The sequence below is a fragment of the Myxocyprinus asiaticus genome, chromosome 40, assembly GCF_019703515.2.
Source record: "Myxocyprinus asiaticus isolate MX2 ecotype Aquarium Trade chromosome 40, UBuf_Myxa_2, whole genome shotgun sequence".
Taxonomy (NCBI): domain Eukaryota; kingdom Metazoa; phylum Chordata; class Actinopteri; order Cypriniformes; family Catostomidae; genus Myxocyprinus; species Myxocyprinus asiaticus.
The window spans coordinates 23,715,754-23,730,325 of record NC_059383.1 but is presented as its reverse complement, the minus strand read 5'-3'; the positions used below and the strand labels follow the sequence as shown (position 1 = coordinate 23,730,325).

Genomic DNA, 14,572 nt, shown 5'->3' with positions numbered 1-14,572 from the left:
AGAGAGGAGGTGCACACTCTGACACACTGGTGTCAGGAGCACAACCTCTCCCTCAACGTCAGTAAGACAAAGGAGCTTGTGGTGGACTTCAGGAGAAAAGACAGAGAACACAATCCAATCACCATCAATGGAGCACCAGTGGAGAGAGTCAGCAGCTTCAAGTTCCTGGGTGTCCACATCACTGAGGAACTCACATGGTCCGTCCACACTGAAGTCGTTGTGAAGAAGGCTCATCAGCGCCTTTTCTTCCTGAGACGGCTGAGGAAGTTTGGAATGAACCGCCACATCCTCACACGGTTCTACACCTGCACTGTGGAGAGCATCCTGACTGGCTGTATCTCCGCCTGGTACGGCAATAGCACTGCCCACAACCGCAAAGCACTGCAAAGGGTGGTGCGAACTGCCAAACACATCATCGGAGGTGAGCTTCCCTCCCTCCAGGAAATATATACAAGGCGGTGTGTGAAAAAAGCTCGGAGGATCATCAGAGACTCCAGCCACCCGAGCCATGGGCTGTTCTCACTGCTACCATCAGGTAGACGGTATCGCAGCATCAGGACCCGCACCAGCCGACTCCATGATAGCTTCTTCCCCCAAGCAATCGGACTTCTGAACTCTTGATCTCCCACGATCAAAATACATCAGCCCTGCACTTTATTACTCTTTTATCTCACACCGGACTGTCATAAATTATATTACTGTCATTATATTATGTCTCTCTTAACAACTGACTATCAACCGACAGCCTGAATGTCAATACAGTACAATACTGTACATTCTATATATATACTTTTTTCATATATATTTTAATTATTGAATAATGTGTATCTATATAGTATCTATATAGTAAAAAACAAACAAAAAAAAAAAAAAAAACAGCATATTGTATACTGTACAGTGTATGTTATTATTTGTATATTGTTGAGTGTAATTGTGTATAACAGATGTTTAAATTGTGTTGTGTTAATTTGATGTTTTAAGTTGTGTAATTATGTATAACAGATGTTTAAATTGTGTTGTGTTAATTTGATGTTTTAAGTTGTGTAATTATGTATAACAGATGTTTAAATTGTGTTGTGTTAATTTGATGTTATTGTAAATTGGTATATGTCTCATCACTGTCACGACTGCTATGTTGATCGGAACTGCACCCAAGAATTTCACACACCATTGCACTTGTGTATATGGCTGTGTGACAATAAAGTGATTTGATTTGATTTGATTTTTGATTTGATTTTTGATCTTACAACATGACTATCATGATTGTTCTCTCTTCAAAGTGCCCTTTGGAGGGTGATTTATCCCATTTGGAATGCACAACTAGCAGGAAGAAAGGAACAAAAGATGTCACTTCCTTAAACTGTCTTGATATAGTCTATAGCAAGGATCTGGCAGTGTTGCCAGCACCAAACATTTCCTGTGCTCAATTTTTGAAAATCTCTTTTCCAAGCTCTGCAACATTGTCTGTCAGTGTTTTGATTCCTCTGGATGTCGGACCCTCTACTTGAAGCAACATCTTTAGCACTGCAACACTTGGAATATTGCAAGAGGCAGGCCTCTGCTGTGCTAATTTCAAGAGTAACTTCTTCAATTAAACCCAGTTTCTCTATCAGATTTTAAATGATATCCCATTGATCCACAGATGGGCATGTTTTCCCATTTTCCCCTGAATACATATTCAGGGTATGCTTCTGCTCCAACATGCTTTGTAACATGTGCAAAGTGGAGTTCCAGGGTTTCGCTTGCACTGAGTAATTGAAGTGTGTTGCACATGTCCTCAACTTTGTAATAATGTCCCCAATTGCTCTTTGACTGGCAACAATACCATCACTGACTACAAGCTGTAGTGTATGACCACTGCAGTAGAAGTCTGGCATTTCTGCAAGTCTCATGCCTTTCACAATGTTTACACCACCATCCTTGAGCACTACTCTTTCAAATTTGGGCTCCACGGCAATCGCTCATCCCCCATTTATGCATCATTTGAATAGGGGAGGGGCTGGAAAAGGAAGAAACATTGAAGTAAAGGATAAACAAACTCCACTGATTAATCATAACGGTATTGTACTGTACGGCTCGAACAGTAGGTGTGGGTTACTGTTAAATACCACTGTTTTTAAGATTAAGTATAAACTCAGATCTTGATTCTCTGTGGTCATTAAAATCCTAGTGTTTCTCAAAATGACTAGGGGTGTAACCTTGATGTCTTGGCCAATCAGGTACACAGGTAGCTGTCTAAACATGCTGGGAATTATTGTCTGCCACACCTCTGCCAGTGCTTTCAGTCCTCCAGCTACAGTGCCATCAGCTGGGAACCACCCATCATAGATGTTTCACCCCATTAATCCTAGAACATCTCGTGATGGTGGGGCAGAGGTCAGGGATGTCTCCCAGCCACCCCCGCAGCTGGATGCCAGATTCTTTCCATTGCCATTCCAGCCTTCCCATGAAGATATTCCTCCTTTACAGATCAACTAGGGATCAATAAACCCTCTCATGAGTAGTCCTACTCTATGTCCCAGACCTCTTCTCTGTTAGAAAAGACAAGCGATCTTACACCTACACCTACATCCCCTCCAATGCCTATCTATAAACCAATCCTGCAAAAAATTAAGTATGAGAGCGATGTGAGAGGCGAGCCGTGAGACTGCGTTAGCCACCCCTTCAACAACTATCTTGGCCTAGTTCCTCCACTCAATCCCCCTCCAGAAAACCCTGGATAAGAACAGAATGGGTAAGCAGAAATTACCCGTATATTACCTAACCACACATAACAAATATTTCCTATTCCTACTTTCTCACTTCTGCACACCTCACTTTTTGTCCTTCCTTCTTAACCATCGCCAGAAGCTCCCTTTCTCAGTTTCTTCTGCCATTTTCTATAGAGACTTTTTCAACGCTGTTCCAACTATGCCAATGTCTCTCAAAATGTGGTGCATTGATGTTCCCTTAAATCTTCAACACCCGACCTCCACCTGGTAAGTGGCAGTCCTCCATCAATTTTTCCTTCTCTCGGCAGCCAGATAAGCATATTTTAACTTCTTCCTCTCATAGGCTGCCTCTATTCCCTCTTCCCATGGGATAGTAAGCTCAATAATTATGACTTTTTTAGCTGACACCAACCATAACACTGTGTCTGGCTTCAAGGAAGTGATGGCAAATGCAGAGGGAAATTTCTGCTGCTGGCCAAGGTTGACCACCATTTTCCACTCACTTACAGGCACCAGGATTAATCTGGCTTCCCTCCATACAGTGCCTTGTCTGGCACCTCCCTTTTTAACAAAATCAGTTACCTTCCTCTGAAGAGCATGATGGCATTTGTTTGCCTTTACACATCTCTAGGGTCTCCGCCAGCTTGCACAGGACTTTATCATGCCCTTTCCTGTACTGTCCTTGTGCCAAGGCGGACTTGCACCCAGCCAACATGTGCTGCAGATTTGCTCTTGGGGCCTCATAGAGGGGACAACTCTTCTCTTTGCCATACCACAGTGACAGATTTCCAGGGCTTGGAAGGCTGTCATAGGTGGATCTTATTTGAAAATGTAGCCTGGCATGGGGTACCTTTCACAGGTCAGCCCATCCTAAAACTCTATCGGATGTACCCCTACCATACTGTCCAGTGCCCTTGCTGCTGCTGGCTGACTTCTCTAATCATATACCCTTCCTCTTACATCCTAGATACTTCTGTCACTCCCATTGCTTTCCTCTGCTTTCTGGAGGCTGCTGACCACAGTTTGGGAACCATCCCCCTAAATTACCTCACTATGTTCTCCTGTCCACTGACAGCTGGTTTAATAATAAAAAACACATAAGCTTGTGTTTGTAAGCAGTTTGTGAGAGGAGCAGAAGTGATATGTTTTAGGAAATACATTAAATTGTGTCTTCTAATAACATAGCCTTTTTTATCTGCATCATGTTCTTCAGTTTACTGTCATGTCATTACTGTCCTCAAAATTCAGAGATCCCATAAAATAGGGGCCTGGGTAGCCCAGCAAGTAAAGACACTGACTACCACACCTGGAGTCACAAGTTCAAATCCAGGGCATGCTGAGTGACTCCAGTCAGGCTTCCTAAGCAACCAGTTGGCCCAGTTGCTAGGGTGGATAATGTCACATTGGGTTAACCTCCTCGTGGTCGCTATAATGTGATTCTCGCTCTCGGTGGGGCGCGTGGTGAGTTGTGCATGGATGCCGCAGAGAATAGTGTGAAGCAACCACATGCGCTAGGTCTCCGCTCAACAAGCCACGATATAAGATGCGTGGATTGACTGTCTCGGATTGAGGCGAGTCACTACACCACCACGAGGACTTAGAGTGCATTGGCATGCCAAATTGGGGAGGAAAAAAATAGATCCCTTAAAATAACATCAAAACTCAATCCTCAAAATTTATATTTCTTTATACATATTGTTTCTTTATATTTATTAAAATGACAAAGAAAAATAATATAATATTGCCTTTAATTGATTTCACATTAAATAAAAGACCTCATGATCAGTTGAATTAGGCATTTTCTGACTGAAATCTTGAACTGTTTCCACAGTATGAAGCAAGAAGCAGACATAACATATTTATACATTTAAACTGAAATTGCTTTAGTGTTCTAATGCATACAGTATATATTAAATTTTCATACTTTACAACTCCCTTTCCCCCTAACCTGATTGGAGTTTATGAATGGATTTAAATAAAATAACCTACTATTACTATATCTTACTATTACAAATAATAGTACATTTGATTTCTTACACTGATGAAAACAGTTTCAAATGTGACATGTCTTATATTATATATCTCTTCAATACAAATTTATTAGATAGTGGCATGGTTTGAGTATAATTCTCAACATTTCTGACAACATTTCTGGGAGTGATTAGGCCTGTTAAATTATTCTTTAAAAACATTAGAAAAAAATCTGATTCAGTCAAGTTTATAACATGTGAAATTTTTTACATTTAAGAACAGATGTGTTTATTTAATCTCTTTGCTTTCATAGTGATATAGTGGGCACTGTTTTCCTTGTTATTTTTGAGACAATAGTGAATCTGCAAAACGCTCTCATCATGGCATCTTGAAGCTCCTAATTCCTCAATAAATGATGGGGTTCAGCAGTGTTGTAATCATAGAGTACATCACAGCAATGATTATTCGAACACCTGGGTCAAATTTACCGATAGGAGATACATACTGTGACAATTTAGTGTGTACCAAAAGGGGTGCCAGTCTGGTATATTATCCAGACAAATTTCAAGTATTCATAAATTAAACCGTACCAAAGGAATCTAAAAAAGGTTCTTATCAATTTAAATAATCCCTATCATATCCTATTTCAACAAACCAGAGCAGGTAAAACAACATATATTCACATATTCATGAAGTGCAATACAAGTTCATAATACCCATACACAGATTCCACCAATACAATAAATCCAAACATATCAAATAGAGACAACAATTCCAAACATATAGAATTAGCACAAAAAATACAAATCATGTACAAATTCATAACTCCTCAGTCCGTTGCAAATACTTTTAGGAAAGCGCGTTGAACTTGCCCGTTCATAGCTTGAATCACCAAATACTTTTAGGAATGCCCATTGAGCTTGTGTATTGTTCATAGCTTGAATTGTATCCAGTTCAAAATAAAGAGAACCCACTCACTTTCCCTAGAATGACTGGTTTATCGTCAGGTTAGGTGCACAATTTCTCTCCAAACACGAGATTCAAACATTCCATACACGGCTTCAGTGGGAGATTCAAACATTCCATACACGGCTTCAGTGGGAGAGCAGGACATCGACGAGAGTAGATCGAACTGAGCCATGTGAAACGGGATCATGTCTCCTGACACCGGACATTTTTCTTTCCGCTATAGAAATTACGTCACAACCACTAGCTTGTTATTTAAAGGGATAACCCTCTTTTATTTCGGAGTTCATCACATGAAGTTCGCTACACTTCCCCTCCCTTGAAAAAAGTTTACATAAACTGTTCAATGATTATTAAAATCCAAGGAAGTCCTCCTACTCACTTTCTTCTGCAAAAATATTCAACACTCTTTGACATTCAATTTTATCAAGTTCTGTTTGTATTTCAACATCACTAAATCCCTTGAATTCCTCTTCTTCCATGAAAAGGTCTGAGATCTTTTGATTTTCCTTTTCCCCTTTCACTTTGATGTCAGCATCACTTAGTTCTTGCAGTTCTGCAGCTGAAGGCAGCAAGGTTTTATCCGTGACACATGCACAATATGACCATCTTCTCCAGTATCCTCCAATACAATTTCATAGTTAAGAGGACTCTTTTTTTCGTACAATTCGGTACGGACCTTGCCATTTGGGGGCAAGTTTAGCAGAAAATGATTTTTTCGCCTTGGAGTAAGGGTAGGTTCGTAACCAAACTCTGTCTTGCTCCTCATACTTACTTTCTCTTCTATCCTTGTCATAATTTCGTTTCTGACATCTTTTAGCTTTATATAGTTTTTTATTAACAAACTCCTGCATTCTACTCAGTTTCTCCACTTCAGCATAGACTGATGAATTGGGAGTACATTCCCTGGGCTGTAACAAGACATCAAGGGGACCTTGCAGTGGTCTATTCAAATTCAACTCAGCTGAGGTCACACCAATCGATTCATGAACAGCGGAATTCAAGGCAAATCGGAACTCAGGTAAGTCTTTATCCCACTGTTTATGATTATTGCCAATGTACATAGAGATCATTGTTTTCAATGTATGATTTATCCTCTCAGTCATATTGATCTGTGGATGATAGGCAGTCGTTCACTTTGGGGAAACATTCCACTGTTTACACGTCTCTTCAAAGAGAGCGGAAACAAACTGAGAACCTTGATCAGACAGAATAAAATCAGGTACTCGCATCTAGTGAAGATGTCCTTTGTCATTATTCTGACAACTGATTCTGCAGTGGCCTGTCGAAGAGGGAATAGCTCCACCCAATGTGTATAATAATCCACAAACACTAAAAGGTAAATATTCCGATTAGGACTTCGTGGAAATGGGCCCATAATGTCAGCTCCTAACATTTCCCATGGTCAGTGTACATCAGTCTGTTGTAACTTTCCTGCCAATCTTCTACCTTCAGGTTTGTACAGCTGACACTGCTGGCAACAACAAACATATTCTACAACATCAGGATTAATTTTGGGCCAATATACAAGAGTCTGCAGCCTTTCATAAGTTTTAAAACATCCTAGATGTCCAGCTAATGGATCTTCGTGGAAGTTCTGAAGAAGTTTAGAACGAAGAGAAGTTGGAATGTAAATCTGATAGATGGTTTTGTGTGGTGATTGCTGCACTCTTTAGACCTTGTCTTCCAAGATAGTAAATGTGGTGGTAGAATTTACAGTAATAGGTTGTCCAGTATCCATGATGGTCATATAGAGAGATTGGATATCTGGATCATTGTGTTGTGCCTTCCATATCTCCTCATCGGAGACTTGCAAGTCCTTAGATATTTCATTCTTGGTTGACGGCAAAGTAGCACAGCTTGGTAAGGATAATCCAGATTTCTCAACAGGGGCTTGGGATAGGGCATCTGGGACAGTATTATACTTCCCTTTTCTATATTCAACTACAAAATTTAATTATTGCAGTCTCAGTGCCCTTCTGTTGTGGAGTAGTTTCTCCCAGCTTTATTTAGACTACGACTGGCAAAGGCTAGGACTTCTTCTTTTCCAAATCCCACTTGTTGTACAAGTACTGCACCCAACATGACATCACTAGCATCAGTATACACAGTGAAAGGAAGATCTAACTTTGGATGTCCCAAGATTGGTGGAGATACAAGATGTTACTTCAGAGCTTCAAAAGATTCTTGGCACTTTTCACTCCACACGAACTTACTACCTTTCCATTTTAAGGCATTTAGAGGCTCAGTAAGCTGTGAAATTTGGGCACAAAATGATACCACCCTGCCATTCCGAGAAATCTTTGGAGATCTTTCAGATATTTGGGTGTAGGAAATTCCTGTACTGCCTTTATTTTTCCAGGATCAGCCTCCACTCCTACTGGTGAGACTACATTACCAAGAAATTTCAAATAGGTATGAAAAAATGACTCTTTTGCATGTTAACAGTGAGATGGGCTACTCGAAGCTTGTCCAAGATGGCTTGCACATCCTGAAAATGCTGTTCAATGGTGGGGGAATAAATAATGATGTCATCCATATATACAAAGCAGATTGTACCACAAAGTTCCCCCAAAACTCGTTCCATCAACCGGTGAAAGGTTGCAGGAGCATTTTTAAGTCCAAAAGGCATTACATTGAATTGAAATGGACACACGAAGACGGTCTTGTCTTTGCTTTTTTCATCCATAAGGACCTGCCAATATCCACTATTTAAGTCTAAAGTGGAAAAAATGCTGCTCCCGCCGGTGATTCCAGGATTTCCTGAATAGTAGGTAATGAGTAAACATCTGTTTGAGAGACAGCATATAATTTCTGATAATCCATGCAAAATCTAAGTCCTCCTGTTTTCTTAGGTATCATAACCACAGGAGCAGCCCAGGCTGAAGATAAGGGTTCAATTATTTTATTTTCCAGCATCTCACTAATGTGTTCTTTCATGATGCTCAATTTGGATGGGGAAACACAATAAGAATTTTGCTTAATGGGCATTTCTTGTGTCAGATAGATTTTGTGAGTAAGCACATTAGTGCATCCCAATTTTGTGGTACAAACATCAGCGTTTGCATCTATTTGTGCAAAAAAAACGTCGTTTTTCACACTCTTTTAAGTTGACATCATGGATGATGGGGTCAGGAGACTTAACAGATGCTTTCAGATCAGAAGACTCTGTTGGACAAGGAGCTATAGCAGAGAATAAGGCGACCTGTGAATCCATAGTCCACTCATGATGTTCTTTCTGGAAAACATGTTTTTCCTTATCATCCTGAAACCAATACATCCAATTCATAACATCAAGCTGCATTCCACTGGAAAAAAGGAAGTCAAGTCCAATAACAGCAGGAAAAGCGATAGTCTGTGAGGATAAAACAACAACAGGTAAGGTACAAGATCTGTTGTGAAGTATAATTTCTACCTCTGTCCATCCTAAAGGCTGTCTAGCACCACCATCAGCTAAGTATAAAGGTCCATCAGTCCATTGGTTCAATTCATCTGTAAGTGCTTTTAGTTTTTTCCAAAGACTGTCATTTAGCAATGTATACGAGGAACCCGTGTCAATGAAAGCACCACCTTTCCATGTACCAATGGATATCGAAACAACCAGCTGTTGGGGAATGGTCACATTGGAATTGGAAAATCTTGGATTAGATTTAGAGATTTTACCTTTGGAAGAACGAGAATGAGTAAGAGCACTCACAGTAGGATGTTCTGTTCTTTTCTGGTAATTCTGAACAGATGAGGAGTGAGGTGCTTTATTATATGATTTACTTTAGTTAGAAGATGTTAGTAGTGGACAAGTTGCAGGTGTAGGATATTAGATGCAGAAGAATTGCAGCAATATGACTTGGATCTAGAAAACCCAACCTTTTAATCCTGGAATTCCTCAACGTCATAAATTAAAGGACTAAGGCACCAACATATCTCACATCTGGCCAATAAAACTAACTTCATGCTTCTGAGGAAATACCCCCTTATTTAATGATTCTGGCCTGACACTGCTATCAAGACCATCTCTGCAAAGAGACTGAAACGGCATGATTTAAAGCAAAAAAGTTCATTGGTCAGAGAGGCCCCTCAGCATGACCTTCTGAACTTCCACACAGAGTTAAAAACAAGCTTCCCTTGTGGGATTCTCCTGAATTACAATGAAAAAACCACACCAATTCTATGACTCTTTGTTCTGGACGATAATTAGTCATAAGATCTTCATGAGATCCTCATTACTCTGCAAACAGCAGCTAAAAAGGAATCCATGAACATTGTATTTCGCTGAGTTAAACCTCTTAAATGTACAGAATGCATTTAAACCTACAATGTACACAATACCTAGACTTGCTAGATAATTTTGAAAATTACTTTGACCTGTGATTATTTTTATAACTGACAGATTAATGATTATAGCCTGATGTACCTATTAATATGTGTAGTGATTTGTAATCACTTATAACTAACAAATCGATGATTATAATCTTTAATCTGGCAATCTTAACCTGATAATATACCCCAACAATCAGGTTTCTCATAACGTGTAATGTGTTATCCGTGTTGTAAAACCAATGAATTAACCAGTATGATTGGTAATCGGGGATTTTCATGTGTTGTTACTTACACGTATAATATTTATGAAAGTGTCATATTTAGTATGTAAATGCTTGCTTGTTTATGTAGAGAATGTTGATGACAGCGAATGTCATGTCTCTTGCACCGTTTTCAAGATATAAAAGTTCATGATTAAACATTCACTATTTTTGAACGGGAATCCCACACAAAGGGTCGTAAATCAGCTGTGAAAAGGACAGACCAGTTGACTATGTGACTCTGAAAAGTCACTTCTGATTGGCTCAGTACGCCTTTGGGGTTTGGCCAATTTCAGTTCAAAAGTTCCTAAACAGGAAGAACTCTCCTCTTAGGCTTCTTCTCTTCTCTGCTCTTCTGCCCTCTTGAACTCCCTCATGGTCTCCTCTTCTTCGACTCTCTTGCTCTTCAGCTCCACAGTCTCCGTGCCATGTAGAGTCCAAGGAAAACTCGGGACTCGTCCTGAGGAAGCCTCTCACTCTCTGCTCTATGGGTCACACACCCAACGGGAGTCACAAGTCCTCCTTGTCGAAGGCCTCGCATCAAAGCCTACTTCATCATCCATTGAGACAACAACTATCAATGATCATTACAGTCCAAAACATCGACGGAACAAACTTTCTTCAAACGCCAAAGAACCAAGCAACACAAGGAAACACAACGCAAGGAAATGCAATGACACTCAAGTAAATCTCCAGACTTTTGCTCAAAGTGCTGGTGTATTAGTTAAATACTTTGGGTAATCCGATTGCAAATCGATGTAGACTCAAAGAAGGATAAATGGTTCTTAAGGCATTGTCAACAGACTCCATAACGTTCATTTTCTCTGTATTGATCATTCTGTCACCACTCACCAACCTGTTTCATGTTTTATGTTTTAGATTAGTTTTATGTTTAGAATAGCAATAAAGTTTGTCTGTATTCAAAGATAATATGACTGTAGTATATTCTGATAAATAATCTCATCTCTGTTTTTAAAAGATTTTGCTTCAAAGCTATACCTAAATATGTGTAATATTATTTTCAATAAGCCATGAAAATAATATTACTCCAATAAGTGAATTAATCAAAATTCCCTTATTAAAGCTAATTCCTTACAATAGAAATTGTGAGCGGATACAATGAGATGTTGTATTACGATTTTAATGGTGGAGAATTTTATTCAGACAAATAATCTAGTTATTTGTCATTTATCTAATTTATAATGGTTGTTGAATGCGACTAATTCCATTATAAATTTCCTTACATAATAATGTAGAATAAGGACAGTTTAATTTAATTCCTAGCTCACACATACTGTTTCCCTACATATAATGGTGAGGGTACGCAGGCACTTTAACCAATCCCATGTACATTTAAACTACCAAATTTCCTACACAGGAGAGTGAGCACTTTTACAACGCCAGCAAAGCACAGTGGGAGTGGAATTGTAAACAATTGGTTGCGAAATGCTATGATGACCCATAGAAGTATGTTGAGTTTTAGGTTGAGATTTTTAGACAAATTCTCTCCTCTGTTCGTAGTTCCGCTGATTTTCTCTATCCTTTTCAACTTGTTGGCCCAAACGAACAAGTCCATCCACTGTAACCACACTTCTACTTCTTAGTTGACTTGCCAGTTGAGGATTTATGTTTTTCAAAATCATCTTTATAATTTCCTCTTCCTCGATGTCAGGTTTCCAACGTTTACAAAGAGATCGATACATATAAGCAAAATCATGTATGCTCCCTCCTTCACCTTGTACTTGAGTTCTTATTCGCTCTGCCAATTCATCTTCGTAATCCTCAGACAAAAAAGCAGTTCGAAACTTCTGCTCAAGCTCATCCCAGGTGGTTATTTTCAATCGTGCCACATCCCACCAATCTCAAGTGGTCCCATGCAAAACATTTCTGAGAGTAACAAAAAGCTCTTCCTGAGTAAGGGGTTGTAGAGCTAGATAATCATTACACTTTTCCAAATACAGCAAAGGATCTGCTGTATCCTCCATCCTACCAAAGGAAGGAAACTCAAGTTTAATTGGACTTTTACCAAGAGATCTTGTTTTTGTATCTTCATGCATGAAAGAATCATTATGTGACATGAGATCTCTTTCAGTAACATTCTGCATCATGGATTGCAGTCTGTGAGGGTTAGGGGTAGCTCCTGACTGAAAATCTATAGGAGATGTAAAAGTAGTTTGAACAGAAGCATCACCAAGTGAAGTAACTGGAAGTGATTGATTTTTCATGGATTGAACTTCTTGAATGTTTTTATCCACCCGTTTCATGAGAACAGATATTTCAGTTTTCAACTGATTTACAGTCTGCACCATTGGAGTCATAACAGCATTAATATCTTTCAGCACTTCAGAATGTAGGTGCTTCACACATGTGGCAGGGTGAGCAAGAGGCAGACACAGTGGGTGTGGCGTCAAGCCTCGGAGAGGCATTTATTGGAAACAATAATAAACGTAAAATTGTCCAAAAGGGGTAATAAAGTGTTCAAGGGGGAATAGTGTTCATAATAAAAAGAGGAATCTGGCATCCTCGCAGTGAACGGGGCTCCATGAAAGGGACGGGGTAGTGTTCATAGGAAAGCCCAGGCACGGGCTGGGTCAGTCGGCCGCTCACGCTCCCCTCCAAAGTCCAAGGCACGTAGGGCAGCGGCGTCACTAGCGTCCTGTCTTCCCAGGCCCGCGGCAAGCGTGAGGGGAAGGCGGCTCGGCATCTAGCCCGTCGGCGGCAACGTGAGCGGGTCCGGCAGCGGGTCCGCTCGTCCGATCCCTCCCAGCTCTGGTCCTGGGCGTGCAAGGATGCCAGTGTGTGCACACATGGAGATTTGAAGCCGGCTCCCCGAGAAGAGGTGCGCACTGCGTTTTAAAGTCAGCGGTGATGAAGCATTATCCCCATCAGGTGTGCTTCATTCACCACTGACCAAACGAGGCTTATTAATTATGCACCTCTTCTCGCTCTCCTGCCCAACTCCCGTCGTGAGCCTGGCTGAAGGGCGGCCCTAAGAGGCGGGGTGACGATGACAAGCCAGAGGGGCGGAACATTCCGCCACACACGCCAGTTTATGGTGGAAGTTATTTGATTCTGCAAATGACACATAAGAGATACACACCACTATCAGGTAGGACACACAAGTGCCTAAAGCTTTAAGCTGCTCTGCAGTGCCCATTCTTCTGATAGCTTTGCCAATATAGATATAAGAATGTACTGAGAAGTGCAAAGGGAGCAGCTGATTGACCCACAAAGCCATTCCAGATGGTGTCAGCACAGGCAAGGATCACTACTGATGAGTGATCACAAAACATGTGCTTAATTATTTTAGGCCCACAATAAGGCAGCTGAGTAGCCCAGATAGCTGAAGGCAGTACTGTGACGGCCTCAAAACCCCAAGAAGCAAATATCAACAGAAGACAGACCCGCTTGGTCAGGATAGTTGCATATCGCAGGGGGTTGCAGATTGCTACATACCGGTCATAAGCCATAACAGTCAGTAAAGCACATCCTGCCACCCCAATTGAGAGGACGAAGTACATCTGTACAAAGCATCCTGTTTTAGAAATGGTCTTGACCTCAGTCAGGAAAATTGACAATGTGTACACATCAGTGACAATCTCAAACATAATGTCAGAGAAGGATAAATTATGAAGAAAGAAATACATAGGGGTGTTGAGCTTGGGGTCAGTTCTGACAAGGTAGATGATCATACTATTTCCACTCAGAATAGAGACATAGACAGTGAAGAAATTGGGAAGCATGTATCTGTCTTTCAGTCCTTCAATTATAAAATATTCCACTGGCCCGCTGGTGTTCATTGTAGGGATGTGTAAGCATGCCAATCCTGATCTAAGAAAACAAAAGCAAATAGCAGTAAAACTGAACATTATACAGTTTACATTACAGGTCATCGTTAAGATTAAATTATTTGCTCCCATGTTATAAATCAAATTGAGGTATTTTACACTGGTTCATGCAGACACCCAATGTTTACTAGTTCTACCATTAAGAAACACTATTAAGAGTCTAAACAATATAGGAATCTCTAACTCAGTTGAGAGTCAGTAGGCCAGTGTGTTCATGCTGGCGTCTTCCTATTTGTGGTTACCATTAAACATGGAAAGGGGCTTTAAATGCTTTCTGTCTCAACAAGAACAATGGACATTGTTTTTGTTTTTTGTTTTTCATACCAATTAAAAGTTTCCATTCAATGCCAAGGTGATGTGATGCATTCAATGGCTGTGTCTCGTTTGTAAGGATGCGTCCTCCGGAGGTCGCATTTGTCGGCCGCATATGTCATCGAGGCTGTCTCGTTTCATTTTTATTTTTTATTTTTATTGGAAATGCAAAAAAGGTTAACAATTG

The 14,572-nt window shown here is 40.3% G+C and overlaps 1 pseudogene; it reads right to left on the bottom strand.

Moving 5' to 3' along the window:
- Positions 1-13,214: 13,214 nt before the first annotated feature.
- Positions 13,215-14,025, bottom strand: LOC127430911 (olfactory receptor 49-like; annotated as a pseudogene).
- Positions 14,026-14,572: the final 547 nt, after the last annotated feature.